Raw genomic sequence first — 26,871 nt, 5'->3', positions numbered from 1 at the left:
CATATGCTTAGAAATTAGTAAAGTGATTTTATCACTATCACTTTTTTCCTTTTGTCCCCTCTTTCATAATCTTTTTTCAGTTATGATAACCTACTTTTACAGTTTGTGTTTGTCCAATATTTTCATACAGGGAGAAGAAGATTGATGGCCTGATACTCATGCGTAGTTTAGCACGGTATCACTCTGATGTGCTTAGTAGTAGGCTTCATGATGTCTGCCTTGTTCTTAATCAAGAGGTAAGTGACTATATCTGCTCACTATTGCGTCTGACTCCTTGTAACTTCCTGTGAATCTGTCTGATTCCTAAAATTAACCTATAATACCATTAAATTTTTTGTCATACACCATCAGCCTATGTTATTGAGACATTGCTGCCAAAAACTACACAGATCTTTCAGTAAAGTTAGTATAATGCTTGAAATTATTATAAAAATAATTTTCATCTAAGGGCATTTTAGATGCCATATTTAACTGTAATAATGAGTGATGAAGCCATTTCTTGGCATAACACAAGCTGGAATGTCTTCCTTCCCCCAGGTTCAGAACCTACGCTCTGGAGTGTCACGCGTGGCGGTGGTGACCTTGGGAGAGTTGTACTCTGGCCTGCAGAAAAGTATGGACCAGGAGGTGGAAGCTACAGCCAAGGTCCTCCTCCACAAAGCAGGAGAGTCCAATGCTTTTATTAGGCAGGATGTGGACACAGCCCTGGACTGCATGGTGCAGAACTGCACCCCCACCCGAAGCATGAACGCTCTTCTCGCTGGAGGACTCGGGTCAGTTAACTTGCAGTTAGCTTTCAGCTATAGCTTTCATCTAGCTGCAGCAGTCAAGAGGCCAACAAATGAGAGCGCTTTGGCTGCTGTTTGCTATTATTTTCACTTATCCTTTGGTGTTTCGAAATGTTTTTTGGCATTGGACAGTATTTTTGTTGATTTATCCTCTTAAAGATTTTTTTTAAAGCCATCAAATAGAATAGGATAATTTGATTATGCCTTTAGTTCATAGATAAGTGTATTAAGTTACTTTAAAGATGAAAGAGTTAAACATTGCACTGTATACATTGACTAGATTACTACATATTTGTTATTATGTCATACTTTTTTGAGTGCCTTTAAATATTTCCTTCTCTTTTCTCGTTTGTGTTCTCCTCAAAAGTCATTTGAATGCTGCAGTAAGAAAGTGCACTTCTCAGCATTTGGCTACTTTGATAGAAAAGATTGGCGCTGACCGCTTATTGTCTGGGACAAAAGGTGTGACTAATCGAATTCTACCTGCAGTCTCCAAATTGGCGCAAGACTCTTCCCAAGAAACCAGGTTGGTACCAGGATCAGATGGAAAACTATCAAAGCTTTTCACATGCCCAGATAGTAATCTTTTGGTTTATTCTTTTAGTCTCCCAACTATGACACTCTGAAGTCAGCAAATGCAGCTAAATTGTAGAGTAATAGAAGTTTTTTAGACACAGAGTGTCTTGGCAACTGGAATTGTGTCCTGGTAAAATAAATATACTAATAAATATTGGACTCTGCTTAATTGTAGTAAATGTAGTAGACTGGTACAATTTGTTGGTGTGCTGTGAGTCACCCTTAAGTTCCTCCCTCATGGTTCTCTCATGGGAACGGGGCTGTTATTTGTCTCAGGTACTTTGGTCGCCGCATGCTACTGTTCCTTTCGTCTCATCACGACTTTGATAAGATGGTGGAAAAGTACATCCCTACCAAAGACCTGCCCACCATCAGGGCCACTGTCCTCACTCTGAAATCCAAGGTGACAATTCAGCACATATATTTGTATATATGATTAGGATTTTTAATTCCATTCAGCCACTATGCTGTAAGCTTACTGACTAAACAAAGCTTATTCACTAAACTTATTCACAGTATTAGTGAAACCCACCTCAGAGCTGACAAGGTAGACAAATGTTTTAAACAAATACTAAAGTACAGAGCAGTGCAAGGCACCACACATTGTACACAGCAGTATGTATATACAGCAAATATATTAAGCCAAAATCATATATTAAAGATGTCAGTGTACAAAAAGATGAGGCAATACAGTTGTCTCCTAGTAAATAGTTTGTGATCTCCCATTATAATAGTTCAAATATTGTATTTACAGTAAGGTATAGATATTGCACAGTGCAGTCCCAGACCCAGTAGTTAGAAACAAAGTATGAAAGAACATTTGGTCTTCATTATCTGGAGAGTCATCACCCAGTGATGCTGATGTGGATTTAGGTCCCGGGTGAGAAGCCTCAGGATACCCCTTCAGCTCGAGGCAGGCGCTATATCCCTTGCGGTGGAATGAGGTATGCCTCCTCTATAAACCGTCAACCTCAGATTGTCAGCAGGTGAATTTTTAAACAATCAAAGCAAAAAACATGAGTTCCTATTGAAACTGCTTTAATCTTTCTACTTTTTGATGGTGATTATGTTGTTGTTATTGTTGTTGTTGTTGTTTTAAATTTATTGTAACCACATTAAATTTCTTTTTATTACAATAAACCAATCCTTACATTTTCTCTCTTGTTGTGTGTGTTCAGCAAAGATGCCAGCAAAGCACAGGTCCACAGCATTGCAGACAAGACCAAGTACATCAAACAGCTTAAATACACAGACAGGACAAGGTCCAGGTGTGGGATCCTCCCAACTGTACGTGGCGGGCCAAACCACATGACTCGCGGGAGATGAGCGTTCTGTGACACTTATTGCCAAGGTGCTATTTAAACAGACTGTGAGCACACAAGGGGTCACTGACTTATGGCATGAAGCTGAACTCAGAATCAGAACAGAATGACCTCAGCAGCACTCTAGGAAGCCAATCTGATATATTCAACACTTGCTGTCTGCAGAGATGCTGAGAAGTGCTTTGCCAATTCTGTTTGATGTGTTATGAGTTATGCTTAGAGTTATGATGCCCACAAGCTGCTGTCATTTGAGGTGCATTAGTGCTGGAGGACAGGTGGAGTTTAGCAAGTAAATATGGTTGTAGCCATATTATCAACAAGGATAATGGAGTTGAGCCTGTGCAGACTTTGCTAAGATGTTGTGTATACATTTGGCTGTCAGCTGGGCCATGCACTGAACTGACCAAGTATTTTTTCTTTAACTGGAATAAAAAAATGTAAATGTTTTCAAGAATAACACGCTTCATGTGATGTTTTATGGTTTATTGTTTAAAAAATTAATGATATAGAAGTCTATTTTGGTCATGACATCAGTATGGTAAAAAATTAAATACTGGAATTAATTAAAAAAATTAAATACATGGAACAGGATAATCACAACATGATTATACAACAAATTTAATTTATATATCCAAAATGTATTAATTTTATGAGATACAATCTAGTAGTTCCTTTCTTTGATATGAAAAATATTTTGTAAAAGGGTGCTATCTGTTGTAGTTACTGATTCTTATTTTCACTTCTTATATATATATTCCTGTTAGATCATATAGAAAATTGGTCATTGTTAGTATGGCATACTCCCTTGTGTAACCCTTTTCTTTGACACGCCACCCAGCACAATATCCTTAGATTCAGCCTTAACCTTTAGGTCCTTATATGTATTGACACCCACAGTATAAGCTGTGCAATGACTGATAAATTATTTTTGCTTTATACACACTACTCCAGTGTGACATTTATTTCTGTGTTCCTTTCAATAAAAAATAATCACATCATTGTGGTACAAAGTTTCTTCAACAAAATTCCCTTGCTAAACAAGAGAATTCATTCTAAAAATGTGGATGTTGGCAGCTGTCCCTAAACATTGTCAATTCACATCAGAGTGTAACTGGCAAACTGTCAAGACTACTGCAGCTACACATTCTTCTGTTTGAAAATGTGTGAAGATGATCACTGTAGATCATTGAGGCACCTCTATCACTGCAGATCAAACTGCCACTGATTTTACCCCTGATTTCCACTACCTGAATGCACAGACTTTCATTCTTAAAAGGAATGAACTGAAATAAAATGCTATTTGAAAATAATTATTGCTCATACTCTGGGGAGCTCAGATTAGATTTTAGGACATTCTCATTTACAAACAGTCTATCTATTTTTCTATTTTTATTTTTCACTATCTCAGGAAATTGCCTATGTTTATAAATGCTTACAGCTGATGTCTGTCATGAACTGAAACAAAAAAGGGGTCAATCTGACATTTTAGAACTTGAAAGTTGTACAATGGATAAGATAATGTTGTCTTGACATCATGCTCAGAACAAAGAAACAGTAACCTCCCCAAGAAGCAAGAAACCTCCAGCATACACTTCCAAAAAGGCTCAGTAACTGGCAAAAGTGGCACAGTGACTTCTGTTGAGCTGTAACTCACAACCGCAAGGGCCTCTGTGAATTATGACTGCAATCTGAAGCATTAGTGCCTTTAATCTCATGAAAAAGCCTTAGCAGCACGCAGCCCATTGTCTGAAATAAGATAACCCAGCGCAACCTGGTTTTATGTGATAAAGGAGCCCTGACAAACAGAAACACAAGGTGTTACCTTTTTTGGCACATGTATGAAAAGCATGTGCAACGCACAATTATAAGTCAAGGTGAATCCCTGTGTAAAAGGACTGGGAAAAGTGAAATATATACTGGAGAGTGTGATGAATAATTAGGATCTTCTGAGTCTACTATATGGCACTTCTATTAACACTTATAATCATATCCATATTCTGCTATACAGTATCCATACGATGAGGGGTGGTGCCTGTGGTAGATTATGTTATATAGTTGTGCCTATAGTATTTGATTTGCTCCCCTGATAAGCCTTGTAATCCTGGAAATCCCTGCATTGTCATTTTAGTCACTCACTGGGAAGAGGTTGAGTTTTGTTAGAAGTTACAAGAGGTGGGTGTGGATTGTTTTACTTAGCCTTTATTGTTCTGCCAGTTCTGCCAGAGATTAAATCAAACAATATCACATGTGATATTGCTTTTATACAACAGTTCCACAAGTGCCATTTATTAGTTAACACTAATAATCTACAATATGTTATGATTTGTTTGTTTATTTACTAATTTATTTGGTTCTGTCAACACAAATAGCTCCGCAAATGGACTGGTACTGAACTGTCACCAAACAACACAAACATTTTCCCATAGGTTGCTACTTTGTGGAGGTTTATGTTACCACAGGCCGGCTACTTTTATAATGTACATTTATCTGCATGTTCCCATTTATTGTGCAAACAGAAAAATATGAGTCTGTTGACAAATCATTTGATGACGTGACTCTGATGAGATAACAGCAAATGTTACAATCTAAGATAGATAACAATTGTAATTAAGGGTTAATAAAATGCACTTGTAAAGCAGAGTACCATTATACTCTATATCAGCACTCATGAAATCTCTATCGTCTAATCAAAGAACTAACTGTTCTATAATAAACAATATCATTGGATTTTAATGTTGAGCTGAGTTTTGGTCTGTCTTGTTCTTGTTACTTTTACTTAATTTTCACAATAATACACACAACCATTTACATGGAACTCCAATTTCATTGTGCCAACCCTTCCGTTTTTGCACAATAAAAGATGTCTAAAAATGACCGCAACACACATTCCAAAGTCATAAAAAATATGTGATTGCGCTGGAAGTGACAGAGTGTACCTGGAGTCTCATTCAACCTCTTTCTTGATATTCTGCTGGAGATGCTTCCGAATTGACCTGTAAGAGGATAGAAACTGTCTGGGGGTTTATGAAACAGCCAGTGATAGAATGCATGTGTACATGTGTTTTGTATGAGAGAGAGATCGCAAGAGAGAGATGTAGAGAGATCTGGCTGCTTGCCCAGATTTTGGATATATAGCCTTAATGTTTAGCAGACACATTTAGGCCAAGATTTGCCACAACATGACAACAAATATGCCATGACAAGATTGGTTCATTTAGGCCAAGGCTAAATCTGATCCTGGCATTTCATCAGCATTTCTCCTGTGATATTTTATAGTGACACTTAATAAGGCTTGTAGAAATACAACCACCCAGAACCTTCAACTTCCCAAGAATCATTTTATATAATGTGAATGGTTAGTGGCTTTCATGGCTATGCAGAGACAATGGAAAGACCGTAGGTCCACCAAAAGCTTTAATCAGCTACTTTGGGTGGACCCACTTGCACATGAAAGCAGTAATTTAAATATTCAATCCATTAACTGCTTTATAGTTATGCAATTGTCTCCCCTCTATGATCACCACATCTGTCAGAGCATTTTCCCCTAGTCCTGTCTGAAGCAGAGCAGAGCCCTGATCGATGCTATTGTTTTTTGGGCAGGCTTTAGCAAGTGATTGCTGTCTCTTTACACGCTTCTCAGAAAAGACATGTTCTTTGTCTTGTGTTACTCAAAGGTGGTTCTGTGTGCTAAAACAACATCTTGACCTTTCAGCGATGCTGCCACACTGAAAAACAGAAGGCCAAGAAAAAAACAGCTTCTATTCTTAGACTCTCTGGCACTCTAAGTGCTTGCTGATACTTTGCTGACTGCAGTATTTCCTACACCTTTCCAACTGAGAGGCTCCTGAACTTGCAGCACCTCTGTCAATTAATCAATTGCATAACAAGAGTTCATCCACTCTATAATTGAGGGAGATACCCCCTCTAATCATTAACGCTCATCATTACAAAGACCATTAGTGTAAGCTGATGAAAAATTACTATTGGTCCTGATCAAACAAGGTTTCATAGACTTTAATGAGCACAGCAGACGCAAGGCTACACTGGGGGTCTGCAGCCTTTTGTAGTGCTTTTATTTTTAGGACTCATGTAAGGTGGTGCATGACCACCATGTGCATTGTAAGCTGTTGCCTTGGAAACAGGAGAAGCCATAGCACTGGCTGTGCAATGTTGCATCATTCATTGTTATAGCTTTCAAGAAAGCCCAGGTTGAGGAAATCATACATTCAAGCTTTAATGCATGCTTTCATACTAGTGCATAGTCCCAAAAAGCATTTGGAAATGGATGACAAACAGTGGCCACTGCATCCTCCTTAAGCCCAGAAAGCAAGAAGAAATTCTGAATATTGCAGCTAAGAAACCAATTTGTCAGTAGATCCAAATTTGGAAGACATTTCATGCCATGTCTGGTGTTCTTTGCAGTGATGACCAGTCTTACCTAAGCATTTCATTATTCACTGCTGATTTCCAGATATTTGTCACCTGGGATGCCCTACAGTGCTCCTTGCAGTCATAAGCACAGTTGCCCAATGAAATTCATTCAAACCAAGCTTCATTCAGCTAACTGACCTCTGGAAAGAAAAGGTGATCACAGCAGAGTACAGCTAGAACAGAGATAACCATTCTCAGGTCAGTTCAACTTCACAATCTCTTACCCTCTTTTGTACCAGGCCACATTTAAAGTGAATAAAAGTAAGAGGTAACTTGGCATCATTTGGTAGCAAGATTTGTTAACCACTAGACTGATTAAACTGTGCTTTATGTGCAATTATTTCTGAGGATACAAAGCACTCAAATAATCAGAATTTTTTGATGTTCATATTGTCTTCTATATTAAAGCAATTAAAATGTTGGTGGACTGATTCCATTTTCCAGCACAGTAATTTAGCCTTTATGTACTTATTCATGTGGAGCCAGACTATGATAAATCTCTCTCTCACACACTCACTCACTCACACACTCACTCACACACACACACACACACACACACACACACACACACACACACACACACACACACACACACACACACACACACACACACACACACACACACACACACACACACACACACCCACATAGCAAGTCATATGATACAGGACAAAAAAAGGTGCAGTAATTTTCTAATATGCAGTGTGAAGCACACTCTACGTTACCATGAACATCACAATTCCCCCTACAATTTTTTGCAATTTAAAAAAATATGCTGGGTGAAGTGATGTGTAACTCTGGACACATGATTCAAAGTAAACAATGCTTCGTCATGCTTCTCCACACCAGCCACTCCCCCACAGCAAGGGATGTTGGTGGCAGGGGACAAAAAAACCAGAGTGGTTTAACTAAATCCTTCTAATTGAACAGAATATACCACAGCAAAATTCGATGAAAGATGCAGTTCTTTTATTACAGCTCTTTTACACATGTCCATATTGAGAAACATGTCATTTTAAGTCTGCTGGCCTTAATATTTTAGACATGGATGCAGCAGCTGGGAAGAGAATGTTTTTGTCAGTTGCTCTTCAGTTGTCCAGAGAGTACAGACAGCACATACCCTGGAACAAATGCAATTTCCCTCTTCATTAAAATGATTGTTTTTTTTTTATTATTATTATGCCAGAAATGGTTTCCAGCAACATGCTTTCCTTTCTCAAAACTGTGTTTGGACCACTCAAGGACCTATATTCACCCATTCCTCAGGCTATTTAAGTCTTTTTTTTTTCATAATCTTAATGCATATTCCATATGCAGGTTGTCAAGGTTCAGATGGCTTCCTGGACAGCAAAATGAAGGTTAAATGCACATTTATAATCAGTATGGAATAATGCATTCCATTTTGTGATTAGCGATAGACGTGGTTATTTTTACTCCATCCAGATTAATGAGGTCCATATTCTTATTGGTCCAGTTTCCCTAGAATGTTTGCATTTCTCCAGATTATTTGTCTTTGTATTGCTAATCCTAGCAAGCATTGTTATTATTACAAACTCAACCTGTATTTAATCATCTTTTTTATTCATTTAGTCTTTTAATCATCTTTTCTTATACAGACACATACATAATAAGAGATGTGCAAAATGTATGATGTATAGTCCATGTATCATATCCAAGAGCCTTTTATCCCTTTTAATGCCTTTTAAAAATCTTTTTTCCAGTGGCATATCAGAGTGTGATTCCTGCTATGCCAAAAGTATTATTACATATTTTTTCCTTTGGCTAGTTTCTGTTCCCATCTCTCCAGACTGCAAGCGTCCTGTGCTGTCCCATTTCTCTTTCACATTCTCTCTCTCTCTCCTGCCCTCTCTCTCCCTCCAATAATAGCATACTTCCTGTGGCTCCTGTAGTTCCATTACTAACTGTAACGCTCTCTGAGATCCTAATCATGCTGTATCAAGTGTAGGTAGACACGAAAGCAAAGGGACCCAGTAAATTTTCATATGGTAGTTTACACCAAGATTTGTTTGGAGATCTGTTTTCTGTTGTGATATGTGGAACTGATATTAGCTTTTGATGAATTGCTATAAAGAAATATTATGAACCCATAGAGGGGTGTCATCATTTTTATTTGAAATATGAATGGATGCTGAGGAACACAAAGGTGGGAATACATGTGTAGGTTAAGTCAGGTTACAGTGTGATAAATCACTCCCACCGTCATTTAAACATGCTTTTCTAACCATAGTTTACTATACCATGTAATGGACACCTGAGTCTTAAGGTGGACCCCTAAAGCTACCAGTAAAATGACACTCATGAGTTAGGTGATGTTTCAGCAAGGTCCCTCGCTGTCTCTTGCAGACTCCTCTGCGGTGACTCTGCGGCGGCGCACTGGCTCAGATGAAACCACGTTTCCCCTTTACCCTTCAGGCGTACGGCGTGGCTGGTTCTTTCTGTCACCTGGAATGGACCTGTCCACCTCGGCTCACTCCATTTTCTCTTGATGACTCTCAGCAGCACCCAGTCCCTAACGGGTATCGTCTGGGTTTGTCTGCTCCCTGTCCGGTCCCCCTCCTGCGTGGAGAAAGCTGAAACGATACTTTGCAATTCATTAAAGTATGATGTGTGTGTGAGATGTCTTTGTTTTCTCATTTATTGTTAAGGGTCCCTGGGGTCCTGGAAGTCCTCGACCTGTCTGCAATTCAAAAGGGGTAAAACCAGTTGTTGCATTTACTGAACATCTCATTTGCATTAATGCCAAAGGGAAGGTGTCAACCAAATTTAATTTTGTCTGTGCACAGATTTTGGCCACGTACGTGTACCCCTGTGCTGAGTCCACCATGTCTGTGTAGTCAATTACTATCTCTTCCCCTGGTGTTAATGACAACGGATACTTACCGGGTGCCACCTTAATTGCAGGTTTGGGATTGTACTGTTGACATACTCTACATGTCCCCTGCACTTTTGAGGAGAGACCACAGGTTCTCAATGGGACTAAGATCTGGGGAGTTTCCTGGCCATGGACCAAAAATGTCAATGTTTTGTTCACCGAGCCACTTGGTTATCATCATTTTGGCCTTGTGACATGGTGCTCTGGAAAAAGCATCCCACTAGCAAGTCTGGGTTTGACATCCTAAGACGGCGGCTTCGTAGCTAGCAAGCTATAGCGCCAACTAGCTACTGAAACTCTGCATTTCCATACAATTATGTCGCTATTAACAAGATAGCGAAGATTAATTAGCTACTTTGTTTCATTCTTTGGAAAGGTGCCATTTATAGTGATATAGATGGCTACTTATGTGGTGTTGCTTAAACGTACAGGTTTGATGGTATAGATTGACTTTTGCTAGCTAATATAGAGCTAACTAGCGAGCTAATAGAAATAGCTAGCTAGCAGAAAACGTTCGCCATTAGCGATCACAAAACCAGGTACAACTAGGAAACTCATTGCGCTCCATTGGTTGCCCGAACAGTTACATTTCTAACAGTGATTTAATATCGGTACTTACTTAATACTTTTGTTGTTTTTATTAATTTAACTGGTGGAGTTTCTGTCAGCCACGACCCTCATGTTTCTCCAGTGGTGGTGTTCATCTCTGCCCATCTGAATTATTGCATTTAACTACTTGTTGTTTCACGTTGACATTTTTTTTTATTATCGGGGACACTGCGTGTATATAAGCAGATATGATTTCTTTTCCGCCATCTGTTTCCATCTTCTTGTTGTCCATGATTTTTCTTCAAAAGAGTGGACATATTCCAGTTAGCTAGACTCTCTCTCCAGATACCGTTTTAGACAGATAAACGTCGGCTGGCCCTAAATGATGGCTTTGGCTCAACGTCCACGATAAAGCGTCAAACTATTGGCTGTGGAAAAACAACCAGTTTAAGACAAGACATGCGGTGCGTAAAGATACGAAAGAGCTTAAACGTACCGCTTGTCTAAACAGACTTTTGGGGGATATGAATAAGCATAAAACGGACAAGTAAGACACATGAAAATGACCATTGCCAGAGTGAAGGACAACTGATATTCAAGTCAATTATATTTAAAGGTATTTCAACGCAGACGTCGCCCCTGTGTGGCGAACTGTGTTAACCCTGAGTGACCGTGTTAATAGAGTTATGGTTACTGCACAATATTTTATCTTTTTAACCTATCGTCCTTCTTTTTTAAACAAAGTAAAAGCGCATATGAAAAATCTACATATGCTTTCTACTTTATATATATAAATTATATTGGCTGTGGAACCAAAGTATTAATCAATCTTTTTTCTGGAAAGCCCAGTAATATGAAGGCAACCTAGCTTTAGGAGGCTCAGTGAATGTTTACTTTGCATTTCTTGACTGACAGGAGAGCATAATCTCTCCTGTCTTGGACAATAAAGCATTCGTGTGAGTATTACTGAAAAACACTAACCATAAGAGAAAAAAGCATATTTTTTTCAATTGTTGTGTCCTGTGTTCGTTTGGTGTGTGTGTGTGTGTGTGTGTGTGTGTGTGTGTGTATCCATAAGACAAGCTTCCACTGTTGACAGCATTTGACCTCACCCTCAACCACTCTCCTCCGACCCACAAAGCGGCCAATGTTCTGGACCTGATCTTCACCTGTACCACCACAACATCGGACATCAGTCACCCCCCTCCACCTCTCGGACCATCACTTTCTATCCTTCTCTCTCTCCCTTCCTTCTCTTTCCATCCTGTCCTCTCCAACATGTTCCTCCTTCCTCCATCACAATCTGCACTCCATAACTCCCTCTTCCCTTACTTCTACTGTTTTGTCCACCCTTCCTCACCCTGACTCTCTGTCTTCTCTCTCTTTGGATACAGTTACAAATTCTTTCATTTCTACACTCTCCTCGTTAATGAATCTTCTGTGCCCTCTCTCCTCTAGACTTGCTAAGTCCTCCCCACCTGCCCCCTGGCTAACAGAAACACTTCGCTGCCACAGGAGAGAACGAAGGACTGCAGAGAGGCGGTGGAGGAAATCTCACGTAGATTCAGACCTCAGCTCATACAAGTCTCTCCTTTCCAAGTTCTCACTGGAAGTAACATCTGCAAAGTCATCCTACTACAGAGAGAATTTCAAATCATCAGCATCTGATCCACGCAAGCTCTTCACTATTTTTTCTTCTATCCTTAATCCTCCCCCTCCCCCTCCTTCCTCTTACTCTTACTCTGGAGGATTTTATCACCTTCTTTGAGGAGAAGGTTGCAGCAATCCGCCAGTCCTTTTCCTCTGTGCCCACTCTTCCAACCAACATATATTCCCCAACATCCAACTCTCTGACCTATTTTTCTCCTCTTTCCTCAGATTAAATTCTTCAACTCCTCACTTCCTGCAATCTGACTACATGTCTGCTGGATCCTCTGTTCCAGACAATCGCAAGAGATCTGCTTCCTTTCATCTCTTTCATCATCAACAACTCCTTATCTTCTGGATGCGTGCCTACTGCATTCAAAACCGCCAGGGTGGTACCAATCCTCAAGAAGGCCACACTTGACAGCTTCAGTGTTACCAACTACAGACTGGTATCACTTCTCTCTTTTCTCTCAAAAGCCCTTTAAAGCAGTTTATAATCAATTCTTTTTTTCACCCAGAACCAGCTGCATGATCCCAACCAGTCTGGCTACAAACCGGCACAGGTGACATGGAGAGGATCCACATCCAAACCATGTAGACTCTCCACTGGTGTTCCACAAGGCTCAGTATTAGGCCCCCTTCTCTTCTCTTTGTATACTCATTATCTTGGTGATGTAACATCTTCTCATGGTTTCTCCTACCACTGCTATGCTGATAACACTCAATTATTTCTTTCTTTTCCACCCTCTGACATGCAGGTCTCCAGATGTATCTCAGCATGCTTGACTGACATTGCGTCATGGATGATAGCCCACCACTTGAAGCTCAACCCCAGTAAAACCGAGCTTCTGTTCATCCCAGGTACTCCCAACCCTTACCATGACCTCACTGTTTCCTTTGAGAACTCCCTAGTATCACCATTCGAAGCTGCCTGTAGCCTGGGCGTAACTTTGGACAACCAGTTGTCGTTTTGAACTCGTTTCTAATCTAACCCGGTCTTGGAGATTCCTCCTTTGTAACATATGATGGATTCGACCCTTTCTCTCACAGGAAGCTACCCAGGTGCTTGTGCAGTCTCTTGTGATCTCAAAGCCAGACTACTGCAACTTGCTACTTGCTGGTCTTCCTCTAAGAGCCATCAAAGCTCTACAAGTTGTCCAGAATGCAGCAGCACGACTGGTCTTCAATCTTCCGAAGTTCACACATTACGCCACTGCTGCGCTTTCTTCACTGGCTTCCTGTAGCTGCACGCATCAGATTTAAAACCTTGATGCTTGCCTACAAAGCCAAAAATCGACCAGCCCCTTCATACATGAGGTCAATGGTCAAAGCCCAATCTATACCTCGAGTAATTCGAACCTCAAGTACGGCTCGGCTTGAAATACCTTGCTTCAGGTCTCATGGATGACAAGCATCGAGACTATTTTCTGTCTTGGCTCCAAGATGGTGGCATGAACTCCCACTTCCTGTCCGGACAGCAGAGTCCCTTGCAGTCTTCAAATGCAGACTGAAGACCCATCTATTTGCAGAATATTTAAAGGACAACTGACACTGCTCCCATATTGACTGACTAAATTAATACTTTTTGTAGGGTATTGTTTATGTTGTTTAACAAACTCTAGCACTTATTGTTTATAGCACTTATCATTGTTTAAGATAGACCTTATGTATTTTGTACTTCTAGTTATTAGCATTCATCCCTGTATTCTACAGTATTCTAGTTCATTGGTATGTCTGATTCTAAACTACTGTACTGTACTTGGATATATTCTATGAGTAAATGACAAAGCACTTTTGTAAGTTGCTCTGGATAAGAGCGTCTGCTAAATGCCGTAAATGTAAATGTGTGTGTGTGTGTGTGTGTGTGTGTGTGTGTGTGTGTGTGTGTGTTCCATTCTAGATCCACTTCTAGATTCCATTACAGAGTTTCATGTTTGCAGAAAATCAGGAGACAAGACTCTGCCCACCCTGAGGAGAAATAAAAGAGGGAAGAAGCTAGAGGAAGAGAGAGATGTTCTCTTGAGTTGTTTGTTAGCAGTGTTGATGGTTGGCTTAGTGTATGACTTTGCTTCCCATGTTGACTTTGCACTAGCAGTTTGTTTTTGCCGTTGTGTATTTGTATATGTTCCACTTTGTTCCCTTTGTTGTGTTTCACTGGTAAGTAGGAAGTGACTGCCATTTTGTTTGGGGGGTGGGTTTGCTCTGTGTTTTCCACGTAGTGTAGTTGTATGTGTATTTTTCTTTTGTCTGTTTAGGTTTAGTGAGTTATTTTGGCCTGTGTCACTCCTGACGTTATAATCCAGTGTTACACTGTCTCTTATATATATATATATATATATATATATATATATATATATATATATATATATATATATATATATATATATAAATATCATACTGTCTATTGTACAATACACTGTATATCATTGAACTGTTTTGGTTTGTCGCTGTCTGACTTCATTTCCACCATTCCACTTGATTTGTGGTTTTTATCACATTTCCTCTTACGACCTGGAGCCTTAAATGTTGTCACAATTTTCATTAATAATTTTACAATAAGCATTTAATTATGCTTTAATTGGGGTGCATGTACATAAAGCTTCTCAATGCTTATCTAGGATTTGTTTGTCAGTGTTGTAGATGAGACAAAAATATCACCTTAGGTTAGCACTCATGCTTTGAGAAGCTTTAAGAATATAGGCCTAGATTTAGTAAAATTAAATAAAGTTTAGTTAAGCCTCTTTTCCTGTAAACATTCTTTTAGTTACCTCAACACCACCTATTTTTCACACACATACTGTTAGCTTTAGTCTTTGAGCAAGTAGTATACTCTAGTATCTGAAACAACAGAAAGGACAAAACAATATGAGCTGAAAACAGAAGAAAATGGAAATATAATGCTCTGTAAGTGTATGTAGCATTTAATATGAGAGTGCGCTGACCAAACATGCTGCAATGAACAGGTGATGCCTTTAGGATGTGCAGATTGTGGGGACATTCTGTTTCATGAATTCTAATGGGTTTTTTTAAATACCTAAATTGTTATTACTTTTCTATCATTACTTTTGCACTGTTAGAATAGATCTGTATATATCTATGATAAACTGTGGACCTCCGTAATAGGCATGCTACAGCCCTAGCTACAAAATCTAGATAATTTTCTGGTGTCAGATGATCTAATCTGGTCAATGATGGTCAAGATAGTTGAAAAGCTGGACATCCAGGCAATAGATGTACTTTATGCTATTAAATCATCTGATTAAACTGGTAGACTAGCAAAAGCTACGTTTTGTTTCAGGTTTGATGGTTTAGCCACAATTTCCAACTGGACAGCAGGTCCAGCAGCATAAACAACTTGACCAAGCTATTCAACCAGTATGATTGAGCAGTTGGGTCATACTGGTCAAATCTCAATCTGATTATACTGGGCAACCAGTTTGGTCATTGGTTATGCTGGCCAACTATCTTGTTCTTATCTTATCTGAAGTGTAATGCTTATAGATACATACAAAACACTCTTAATTGTAGGTATTTATCCAGAAACCAGAGTTGTATTATGCAGCATCTCTTTAGATTGAATACTATTCTGTAAAATAGTAGGCAGGTATTTAGACAGAACCTGAATTGTGTTAAATGGGATTTATATCAGCGTTTGTAAGGCTGCGATATGTACAACCTAGCATAAATAAATACGCTAGAATGTATAGCACGAATAGCCAGCCATGATAAAACCATGGTAACCTAAAAACGTACTTTTCACTTGGTTGTTGTTGCTTCCCGCTGGTCTCATTGAAGTCCAATCGCCTCTGTGTCCTCTGGAAACAGCACTTCTGTTGTGTTGGGAATGGATTTGAAGCATTTTTGAAGTTGCATGTGTTTTCTGAATTTGCACCGGGTTGTGTTGTCATTTTGATGAATGTGCTTTATGTATTTGCATTGCGTTTGTGAAATGTATCGCAAGTGTTGTCATTTTGATGAATGTGCTTTATGTATTTGCAGCACGATGGGTCTTCCCTGCAACCGTAGCGGGTGTGGAGTGTGAATCAAGCTCCAACTTTGCTAAAATGAAAATGTAAATAAAACATTTTCTCTCTTGCACTTTATGTATGTTCTTTAGAAAGGCTCTTCGTTCGGCTCTACATTCCTTCACTTACACACAACCCCACACCTGTTCCACCTTCTAGCTTGCCAAATGAGAGTAGGGAGGATTGGGAACTTTCTGCTCACCTACCCGACAGGCAAACCTAAAAGCCACCCTGAAATCATGTGATGAGCGACCCCAGCCCTTAAATTCTGACTCGAGATACCCTAACACAAAATCGATTCCGGTTGAGTCTAAAATGAGAAACTCCAAAACCAGTGGCAATGCTTAACAAGTGCCTTTGACCTTGCTATTCAACCATGCCATCTGATGGACAGCAGTGGGGAAGTCATTTTACATTCTCAAAACCTAACCCCAACAACATATACAATGTGTCATCGCAGTGCTATTGAAAATCTTGGGATTATGAGTGAGTGAGCTCTCATAGAGCTCCTAAAATGATCCAGTTCAAGGGTGAACTGTGACCTGATCCTGAACTCAACTCAACAAACAGGTAACGGGGTCAGCATGGTCTACTTTGATGCCAGTTCGCTGTGTGTTATCATACTACCTGACCACAGAATGACATTTAGGCAAATCCAGTCTAGTTCAATGATTATTTAGGACACACTTCCCTTTCAGGAGTCCCAGTTTAGTGTTCCAAAATCCATGGCATTTCCCTTTTGGCTCTATTTAGTTGTTAATCAATTTTTTTTTCTCTTTCTAGTTTTGTGGTAGCTTGGTGGTTAAGGTAGTTGACGTGTAATCAGAAGATTGTGGTTTCAAGCACCACTGCTGCCAGGTTGCCACTGATGGGCCCCTGAGCAAGACCCTTAACCTTCAGTTGCTCAAGTTGTACTCAGTCATAATTGTAAGTTGCTTTGGATAGAAGCATCTGCAAATGTTATTTGTGGTTTTTCTACAACAATTACTATACCTATAGCTTCATTTTAGTTGGTTCCATATACTCAAGCCCTGTTTATTTACTATATATGTTTATTAACATTTAATTTACCATATAATGCAGGATTCACTTTCATTTTTATAATCCCTGCATACGTGATTAGGACTCTGACTAACCATAACCTGAGTGAGACTGAATTAATATAAAGCTTTTTTTAAAGTAATTACACTTCAATTATAATTAACATATTTCCCTACATTTAGCATGGTGCCCTGGTTAAAGGTATTTTGACAAATTTAAAACATACATTGCTACTATTTCAATCCACTAACAAAAAACTTGATCATCTTAGGGAGGACAAGATGCAACAATTTCTATCAAATGTTTCCAGATGATGAGAGTGTTTACAGTGAAATGCATCATACCTTGTGCAGTAGAAATATTAGACTTTATTTGAAGATTATGGCAAAACAGAGGCAGACTTCCCATGTTGTTCATATGTGTCACACTACTGTCAGATGAAACATTTGTAATAATGTATATACGAATTATACTGAGGGATGACTATGAACTTGACTTGGCATGAAAAACTAAAAGCACTGTTAATATTTACTGTAAATTATTAAGGTTCATTCACATATAAGAAATCATACATTTATTATAAAACTGAATGTTACTCAGCAATATGAATGATGAGGGTTTAATTTTAGGTGCCAAGTGTTGGGGCAGATAAGTGAGTTACATGTGAATGTGTTGGTCACGTGTGATGAACTTTGAAATCCAGGTTGCACCAGTGCCTGTGAATTTTTAAATAGTATTTTGCCAATATTATTCCAACCTTGAATGTAAATACTACCCTTACATGTTAAAAGTGAATGGATTATGCCAAGTAGTTTACTGCGCTGAGCTTATGGGGAGAGGGGTCAACGTGAAGCCCACAGCTGGCATGAGGTCCAACTGTTCCTCAGACACGCCAGGTGGAGGAGTGAAACGAAAGTGCTGCAGAAGAGTGGCGAAGAAGAGGAACAGCTCCATCCTGGCCAGACTCTCTCCCAGACACACCCTACGCCCTTAACAGACACACAGACAGACATTTAAAGTACAACATGAAATCTGGAGCACCAGATCAATGACAGAAAATGATTTCAGTGCACATCCACAGAAGGGCATGAAGGCATCTCTCTTAATGAAGTGTCCCTACTCATCGAGGAAGTGTCCTGGATTAAAAGTGTAAGGGCTCTCCCACTCATTCTCATCCTTCAACACGGATGTCAAAAGAGCAAATACACAGGTTCCCTGGAAAGAATCACAGTTTTAGCTTAAGCAGGAAGCTAGTGACAGCTTTCTCTGGTATGACAACAGTGCAAAATTTAAATTTACGCAGCCATTTTGTCATGTCTTTGTTATATTTATAAACCAGCCAGTTTCAGCTCTCAGTCTCCTACGTACATTTAATAATTTTATCCTATGCATGCTTTTGTTGTATTGCTTTTAGACTCTTCTCAGTTAATCTAACAGCCTGACCTTCTTGATGAAGAAGCCTTGGAAGTTAATATCACAGGTAGTGGTGTGAGGGAGACTCATGGGTACTATGTCTGCCAGTCTCTGTGTCTCATGGATGACTGCATCTGTGTAAGGCAGGTTCTTGTGGTCATCCAGCACTGGCTGGCGGCCTCCAACCACCCTGTCAATCTCCTGTTGTACCTGATCTGGAGCACAACAGAAGATATTGTCTCGTGTTTTTAAGAAGACAAAAGCAATCAACTCTTTCAATATTACAATATAAACAAATACAAGAAGCAACCATGGTAAACCCTCAAACACCATCAAGCACCTCTTTGTCTTCCTCATTGGAGAAATGTCTTGGACACTGGATATTCACATTGCAGTTGGAATTCTTACCTTGTATGTGGGGGTACTTGGCCATTAAGCAGAATGCCCCAGTGGAGCGTTGTGCTGGTTGTCTCAGTACCAGCAGCAAACAGGTTGGAAACAGTTTGAAGGAGATTCTGTGCATGGAACAATGAGTTCTTTTTTCCAGCCTCCTAACCAATAATCAGAAGGGATCAATTAGTCAGCCAACATAAGAGACCACTTTCTTCCATCAGAGTACAACTGAGTAATACCAGGGATCATATAGAGAGATGTTTGAAAACCATCAAACCACTGGCTTTTTCCATACCAAGCCTAATCAGCTGGCCTAACAGTGAACCAATTCAACAAGCATGAAAAGGTTTTCTTAAGAAGTCCCATTTTATTTATATTTTTAAGGAACCAGTTTTGCTGTGCTAAAACCTATAAAGAAGCTTAAAATCATAAGGTTCCATTTATGCTTGCCAACTTAAGCCATTGTTTCATCCATGTTCATTTGTATGGTGGCCAGGAAGACCCAACATGCTGCAACTACATTAAACACATTCATCAAAACACATGTGCTACATTTCAGAAATGCAATGCAAATTCATGAATGTTATACAAATTCCAAAAACATTTTATTCAAAATGACAACATATGCTACATTTCAGAAATGCAGTGCAAATTCAAAAAACACATGCAACTTCAGAAATGCTACAAATCCAGTCACAACACAATGAAAGTGTTGTTTCAGGGGGACACAAAAAGGGGTTATTCAACCAAACAGCCAGTGAAAAGTAATTTATATTTGTGATTTCCAAAGTTTTGTCACTGGTGGTACAGAATGAACAATTGGCCTATTTGTGCTTTGCATTCTTGCACATGTTTGGTTGTAAAGAATGCAGCCTTAAAGAACACTGATAAAACAAAATCCCAACTAACAGAAATATAAACCTGATCCTGCCAGTTAATAACTAGCTAGATGCATTCAGAGTGTGTTACTATTTTAAACTCCAGTTCAGCCTAAAGAGATTCTGTCGAATACAACTAGGTTTCTGTCCATATACCTACTTTTAGAGCGTTATTGATTTCAAACCATATTTTGTATGTATGTAAAAACAACACACTTGAGATTAACTAGTAAGAATAAGACAATTGACAAGATGGTCACTGTAGCAGACCAGTTAAACTATCAAACCTGAACAAAAACATAGTGTATCCTGTAAATTAGTAACACACTCTGAAGGTAGCTAGCTAGCTAGCTAACTAACTACGTATTAAGCCAGAAACATAGTCGCGTTAAATGGGATTTTTTTTTTCATCAGCGTTCTTTAAAGCTGCATTACAACCTAGCAGAATTAAATATGCAAAACTGCTGAGCATGAATAGATCAGTTGTTCATTCTGTATCAACATAATCCATAACAAACGATATAACCATGGTAATCACAAATATAAATATTTTTCATTAGCTACTCGGTCACCACTGGTCTCATAGGAGTCCATTCCCTCTCCGTGTCCTCAGAAACATGTCCGTCGTGTTGTAGCTGTTATTTGCAGGGTTTCTGAAGTTGCATGCGTTTTTTGAATTTGCATCACGTTTCATTTGCAGCACAGTGGGTCTTCACATTCATCGTACATTTGTGTTATTTTTAATTTTATTTTCTGCAATCTGAACAGTGTTACATTTAACTTTCCACTGAATTAAGAGAGTCAATCAAGGACACTCTGCCAATTGTAAACGCAATGTGTATAAATACTGCTATTATCAATGTTTAAACACCAGTTAAAGAGGTGTATACCAAGCTTGAAACAGGTGTTTGACAGTTCATGACTGAACTTGCTTTGGAGCAAGGGAAAGACATTCCTGTCTCCCATGAATATTGCCCCTATCTGTATTGTGAATTGTGTGATTTTTGTGTGCTTGTTTTTGTCCCACACAGAGCATCACGCACAAATGGACAATGTTCCAGGCTGCTGGAACTGTCCAAATGCCCCATAATAAGAAGTGATAACGGCCTTTTGAAAGCCAACTTTGATGTTGTCATTCTTGTGACATAGCGAACAGGGAATTCCTTTACACAGTGTGACAATCAGGCTTCCCACACTCATAGAGCTCCTTGTGCAAGTATAGTCAATTAAGCAAAACATGTTAATTTTGTTAGTCTTTCCACTACTGCTTCCACTTACTGTAGTACTAGCAATTAAACTTCACATCTAGTAGTTCTCTAGGTAATGCTGTCAGTTATTAGGGATCCCTGTATGACCTTTATTCTCATTTATCCTGTCTGTTTTTAAAAATGATATTACCTATATGAATCAATACATTAATTCCTTTAGAATTGGTGATTAGTTGCTAAACATCCTATCGATTGTTGATCAAACTCAAAATCTCCCACTGAGATGCAAACGAGAGTTTTCTGTTTCACCATTTGGCAGCCAGATAGTGCTACTGAAGCACTTTGAATTGCCACAGTATATGAAAAGTGCTATATAAATTAACTTAAGTTGCCTACTGATTAAAGGTCAGATTGAGTCGTCTTCTAGTTAGTCCTGTAGATTACTTTTGTTTTCTAAACAAATATTCTCATTTGTTTTATCTGGTTTCTCTCTTTATTCCCTCTATTCTTCAATGTATTATACACTATGCGATTGCTGATTAGTTCAACGTTCCATTAGCTGTCAAGTTTGTGGCTTCACTGGTGGCATTTCTAACCTGTGGTGGATGATCACGAGTTAGACAACTTGCGACTTCCAGTTGAGACTGATTAAAATATTTCCATATGCGATGGTGCCCCATTAATTTACTATAACTATAACAAATTTGATGAGTGCAGAATTATAAATTAGGAGTTCATACCACTACAGAGGTCATATGGATACTCCAAAATATGAGTGGTTGTATATGCACTATGTACAAGATAAAACTTGACACATTAAGCATTTCTGTATACAGCACAAGAAGGACATACCACGTTTTGTTTGCATGCTAGAAAACAGTCAATAAAGCCTCTGCACTCCTGAGGGTTCAGGGTCTCCTGGAGGCTGTGCACAAGCTGCATTATATCCTTCAGAGTTTTTTCACAGTTTGCCATGATAATTTTCCAGTCCTTTAGCCAGAGCCGAAGCCAGGGGAACATATTGTAAAGCTACAAACACACAGATTAACATTTTGTTATGTGCCTCCTACATTTATCCATACATCATCCTATCTTTGTGTCTCTTGCTTATTCAAAAACATAGCAGGGTACCTGTATAGAAGCTGAACCAGTGATCCTGATATTCTCATTGCTTCGGTTTACCATGTTTTGGAACCGAGGATCACTGTATTCAAACCTGCTTCCATATACAATGGCTGAGGTGATATTTGAGGCATTTATACAATAACCAATAACAGGATGTTAAATGTTCCCATATATTACATTTTGGATAAATGGATAATTACATTATGGATAATTTGGATAATTACATTTTTGGCTCAACTACAAAAAATAGTTACTTCTGGTAAGAGTAAAATAGAAAATATATACTTATGTCTCTTACCCTTAAAGTTCTCCACCACTTCCCTCAAATTCCACATCTCTTCTATGATTCTCTCTTCACTCCCTCTCTTGCCCTGCCCAAAGTCCTGCAGGGTGCTAAGGGCAAAGCGCCTCATCTCTTTCCAGTTCTCACCATTAGAAAACAGAATTCCCTGATCATAAACAGAAATCATTAAACCTTTGTTGTTAAACAGCTAAATGTCAGCGAAATGCCATAAATGTAAATGTAAACACAAAATGCAGAATGGTTTTTCATCTTAACTGTGAGACAACTGCATGTTTTTACAATATTTATATAAAACAGGTATTCATGATGAAACACACATTGGGAAACTGCTTATGATCTATTCCAGTGCAAAACCAAATTATAACCATGATTAATAAGGAAAATAACATAAAATAATAATTGTCTTCAGAAAATGGCCTTTTATGAAGAACATTGCTGGCCTGGCTTCCCTCTGGCTGTTTCACAACGGTTTCCCCTTTTCTCCTAATTCTTCTCTTACACTTTAGTCATGCTCTTTCACCATGAATCTTGTTTTATTAATGTTTCCCTTGTTGGTGTCACTCTGGGTGACTTCTCCTTCAGGATATAAACACCTCCCCTGCCCTTCTTTTGGAAAATCTGATCACACCTCCATCCTTATCCTGCCTGCATACAGACAAAACTCAAACAGGAAAAAAGGTTTTCTGATCAGTCTATCAATGGAGTGCAGAGGCCACCTTCACACTTCAGGACTGCTTTGAAACCACAGACTGGTGGATATTTTGTGACACAGCTGGCACTAACATCAATGAATTCTCAGACATATGTGGAATAGACTTTGCATGATCACTGACTACAAAGGAAGTTGGTACTGTGATAGGGGGGTTGACCTCCTCACTTGCAGAGAAGCTAAATGCTCATTATGCTCGGTTTGAGGAAAACATCCCCCTTGCTGCAAAACTCCCAGTAGATCAGGAGAGCTTTGTGTCTGAGGAGGTCAGATCCTTTAAGGCAGTTAACCCACGCAAGGTACCTGGTCCACAATTGGATACTGGACTACCTGATATGCAGACCCAAGGTGGGGAAAGTAGAAAACAGCTTCTCTTCAACACTGACTCTGAGCACAGGGGCTCCACAGGGTTGTGTGCTCAGCCCCCTCCTGTACTCCCCATTTACACATGACTGTGTAGCCAAACACACATCTAACATCATCTTCAAGTTTGCTGATAGCACAACCATCCTAGGCCTCATCACAAGGGGAGACAAGTCAACCTACAGAGACAAGGTTAGTGCTCTATCAAAGTGTTGCTACGACAACATCCTCCAGCTCAATGTCAGTAAAATGAAGGAGATGATTGTGGACTACAGGAAGCTGCATTTGGGTGGTCACTCTCACCTATACATCAACGTATCCCAAGGGGAAAGAGTCGGTTGAGTTTTTCGGTATACACCTCACAGATGACCTCACCTGGTTCAACCACACCAACACACTGGTGAGATCAGCCCAACAGCACCTCTTCTTTCTGTGAAGGTTCAGGAGGTTTGGCCTGCCGCCTGACATTTTCACCACCTTTTATAGATCTAAAACAGAGAGCAAACCCACAGGTTGCATCACTGTCTGGTACTGCAGCTGCACTGCAAGTGACTGAAGGTCCTCCAGAGAGTAGTGAGGACTGCAGAATCCATCATAGGCCACAAACCTCCAGCCTTACAGGATAGCCATCAGTCCTGCTGCTTGAGGAAAATGAAAATGATGCAGCTAGACAGTAGCCACCCAGCACACAGCCTGCTCACTGTGTGTCACAGGCATCGCAGTTCCCACGGCGACATATTTACGTGCTTGGTTTGGTTTCTGTCCCTGGTATACTTGGCTCGGTTTTGTCAAGCTCTTGTTTTGGTTTCGTTCTGTTCCACCCCCGAGCCTGTATCCCCAGCTGTAATTATGTTCACCCGTGTCTGGTAATGTTTATCTGGATCTTCATCAGTCTTGGTTATTTAAGCCCTGTTTTGCTTTCCAGTTTGTCGGTTATTTTGGTTTGCCAGTTGTGTTTAGATTTGGTGTTGCTGTTGCTGTCATTGTCTCTGTTACTTCCTAGTTAGTTTCCTGAAGTCTACCTCATTCTGTGCTGATGAACAGTTTCTACCCTCCTATAAGGCTCTTAAACAGGATGTGAAACAGTTAGTCCTTAGTATTAGTTCTTGGCAGCACACCACTACTTGAACATTTCCACATAGTCACTATTAACATACAGGGTGTAGTTTATCTACAGATTACCCTGGGCTAATATATTCAATAGCAGGAGGCTCCTTATTAGGACTCTTCTGAAGTCTAGTCACCATCTATTCTGAAAAAAATCAAAACAAAAAAGTAAATAAATAATGAATGAAAAACAAATAATTTACCTAATTAAAATTTAAATAGTACCATGATCAACTCACACACACATTCCATCATCTAAATTGGCTGAATAAGGTTTTCTGAATCCTTGGCTGAAGTCATAGAATATGGGACTGATGTCTCTTGTCTCCAAATTCTTCTGCATGATTCACCAGTGCTTGTTTGACAGTTTGATATCCTGTCAGGACAACTACTTTCTTTGGACCAAAATACACAGTGAATATGGATCCATATTGTTTTGACATCTGCAAACACAAATTGGATGGATAAAAAGTTTTCTGTTAATACAATGTACTCTATACAATGGGTTGATGGATTTTTTTGAATTTTAAGTAAAGACACTGCCATATTTATTTATTTAGTTAGGGTTTCAGAAGTAATAATCACATTGTTGAACTTGTGACTTTATGAGTCAAGACTGATTTAACATAGTCCTTAAATAATAATTAATTCATTAATTTTCCCTGCTAATCAGAGTGGTGCGGTAACGTGCGGTGGCCCGAGTGCCGTAGGGGGAGCGGCAGGACGCACAGACTCCTCCGACTGGGACGAACATTTATTCACATTTAACATGAAACACTAACGGCACTCACAAGAATCACTCACGACTGATACAAACAAGAAACGATTAACATTAAACACATACGGTGAACACTAATACAGTGAACATTGACTATGTTACAGCACACGTTACAGAATAACCAACCGCTACAGCACGCACTCTCCCTCGACAAAAAAAGTAATTCCTAGCGGGGGGTGCATGAACATCCTCTGCACCTCTGCCTGGATCCCAGGATATTGGGGAGAGGACCGTTGTCTGCGTCTTCTCCGGAGGTAGAGGGGAACAGCCCCAGGAATTTCTTGGGGGGGGCCTCAGGCGGTTGAGCCCGGGCCAGGGAGGACCGAGGGGCACCACAACCACCAGAAAGAGGGCGGTTGCGTGGAGCCAGCGGGATCTCCCAAGACCCTTCTCCTCAGCTGACTCGCCAGCGAAACTGGAAAGGTCTGCCCAAAGCCTCAGAGGCAACCCGCCTCTGGGACGCTCTTAGAGCGGCGGGAAAGAGGAGGACCGTTTAGGGATGTCTGGAACCGGGGCGGACGTGCACCCCCGCGTGTCCGCTGAGGCCTCGGACACGTCAAGGAGCCTGCGGGGACGGCGGGCGCCACGTCACAGCGCCTTGTGTTTGTGTGTTGGTGCTATTGTGTGTTTCTGTTTGCGCCTTTTGTGTTTACAGGCGCAACGTGTGGTGGAGTGTACCGGACTGCCCCGAGAGAGGCAGGGAAGCTGCCTTTCTCTCTCTCCCCGCGAGGTCTCTCTTGCTGGCGGCACCTGGCCCGCCTGGGCGCCGGGCACTGCCATGCTGTGTTTGTGTGTACGTGTACACGGTACCTGGAGGTTCACGTTCATTGGACGGATGCGTCGGGATCCGCGCCCCTTGGGAGGGGGTTCTGTCACGGAACGCTCGCCTCCCGCGATTCACGTGGTTCGACCCGCCATGTGCAGTGGGAGGACTGTCTTGTCTGTAACCACACCTGCACCTCGTATATACACCTGCACCTTAATGTATATAAACGCGTGTTAAAGTGTGCAGGATGTTGGTTATTGTTGGCGTAATGTCTGAATGTAATGTGTTTGTTAGATGTATTCTTGTGTATCGTGTTTGTTTAACTTTAACCATTTCATGTTCCTTGTTTGTGATAAGCGTGCCATTGTGTCGTTTGTTAATAAATGTTCGTCCCAGTCGGTAGAGTCTGTGCATCCTGCCCCTCGCCCTACGGCACTCGGGCCGCCGCACCTTACAGGTGCCCCAAGTAATCTTATCATTTTTGATTGCCAATTTATTGAGGTGATCATAACACTATATTTGTGACAATAGCTGTTGTAAAAAATGCTATATACC

The 26,871-nt window shown here is 40.0% G+C and overlaps 1 long non-coding RNA gene and 1 pseudogene across 1 annotated transcript; one reads left to right on the top strand and one right to left on the bottom strand.

Moving 5' to 3' along the window:
• The first annotated feature begins 1,730 nt into the window (after nucleotides 1-1,730).
• Nucleotides 1,731-2,630, top strand: LOC145653185 (uncharacterized). Its single transcript, XR_014119532.1, has 3 exons — nucleotides 1,731-1,767; nucleotides 2,238-2,308; nucleotides 2,543-2,630. It is a non-coding gene; the product is annotated as an uncharacterized LOC145653185 (long non-coding RNA).
• Nucleotides 2,631-18,071: 15,441 nt separating this feature from the next.
• LOC145653273 (cytochrome P450 2K1-like) lies at nucleotides 18,072-26,378 on the bottom strand (annotated as a pseudogene).
• Nucleotides 26,379-26,871: the final 493 nt, after the last annotated feature.

The sequence above is a fragment of the Electrophorus electricus genome, chromosome 23 (assembly GCF_041902795.1).
Source record: "Electrophorus electricus isolate QZ-2024a chromosome 23, ASM4190279v1, whole genome shotgun sequence".
Lineage (NCBI taxonomy): Eukaryota > Metazoa > Chordata > Actinopteri > Gymnotiformes > Gymnotidae > Electrophorus > Electrophorus electricus.
This window is presented reverse-complemented; position numbering and strand designations above follow the sequence as displayed.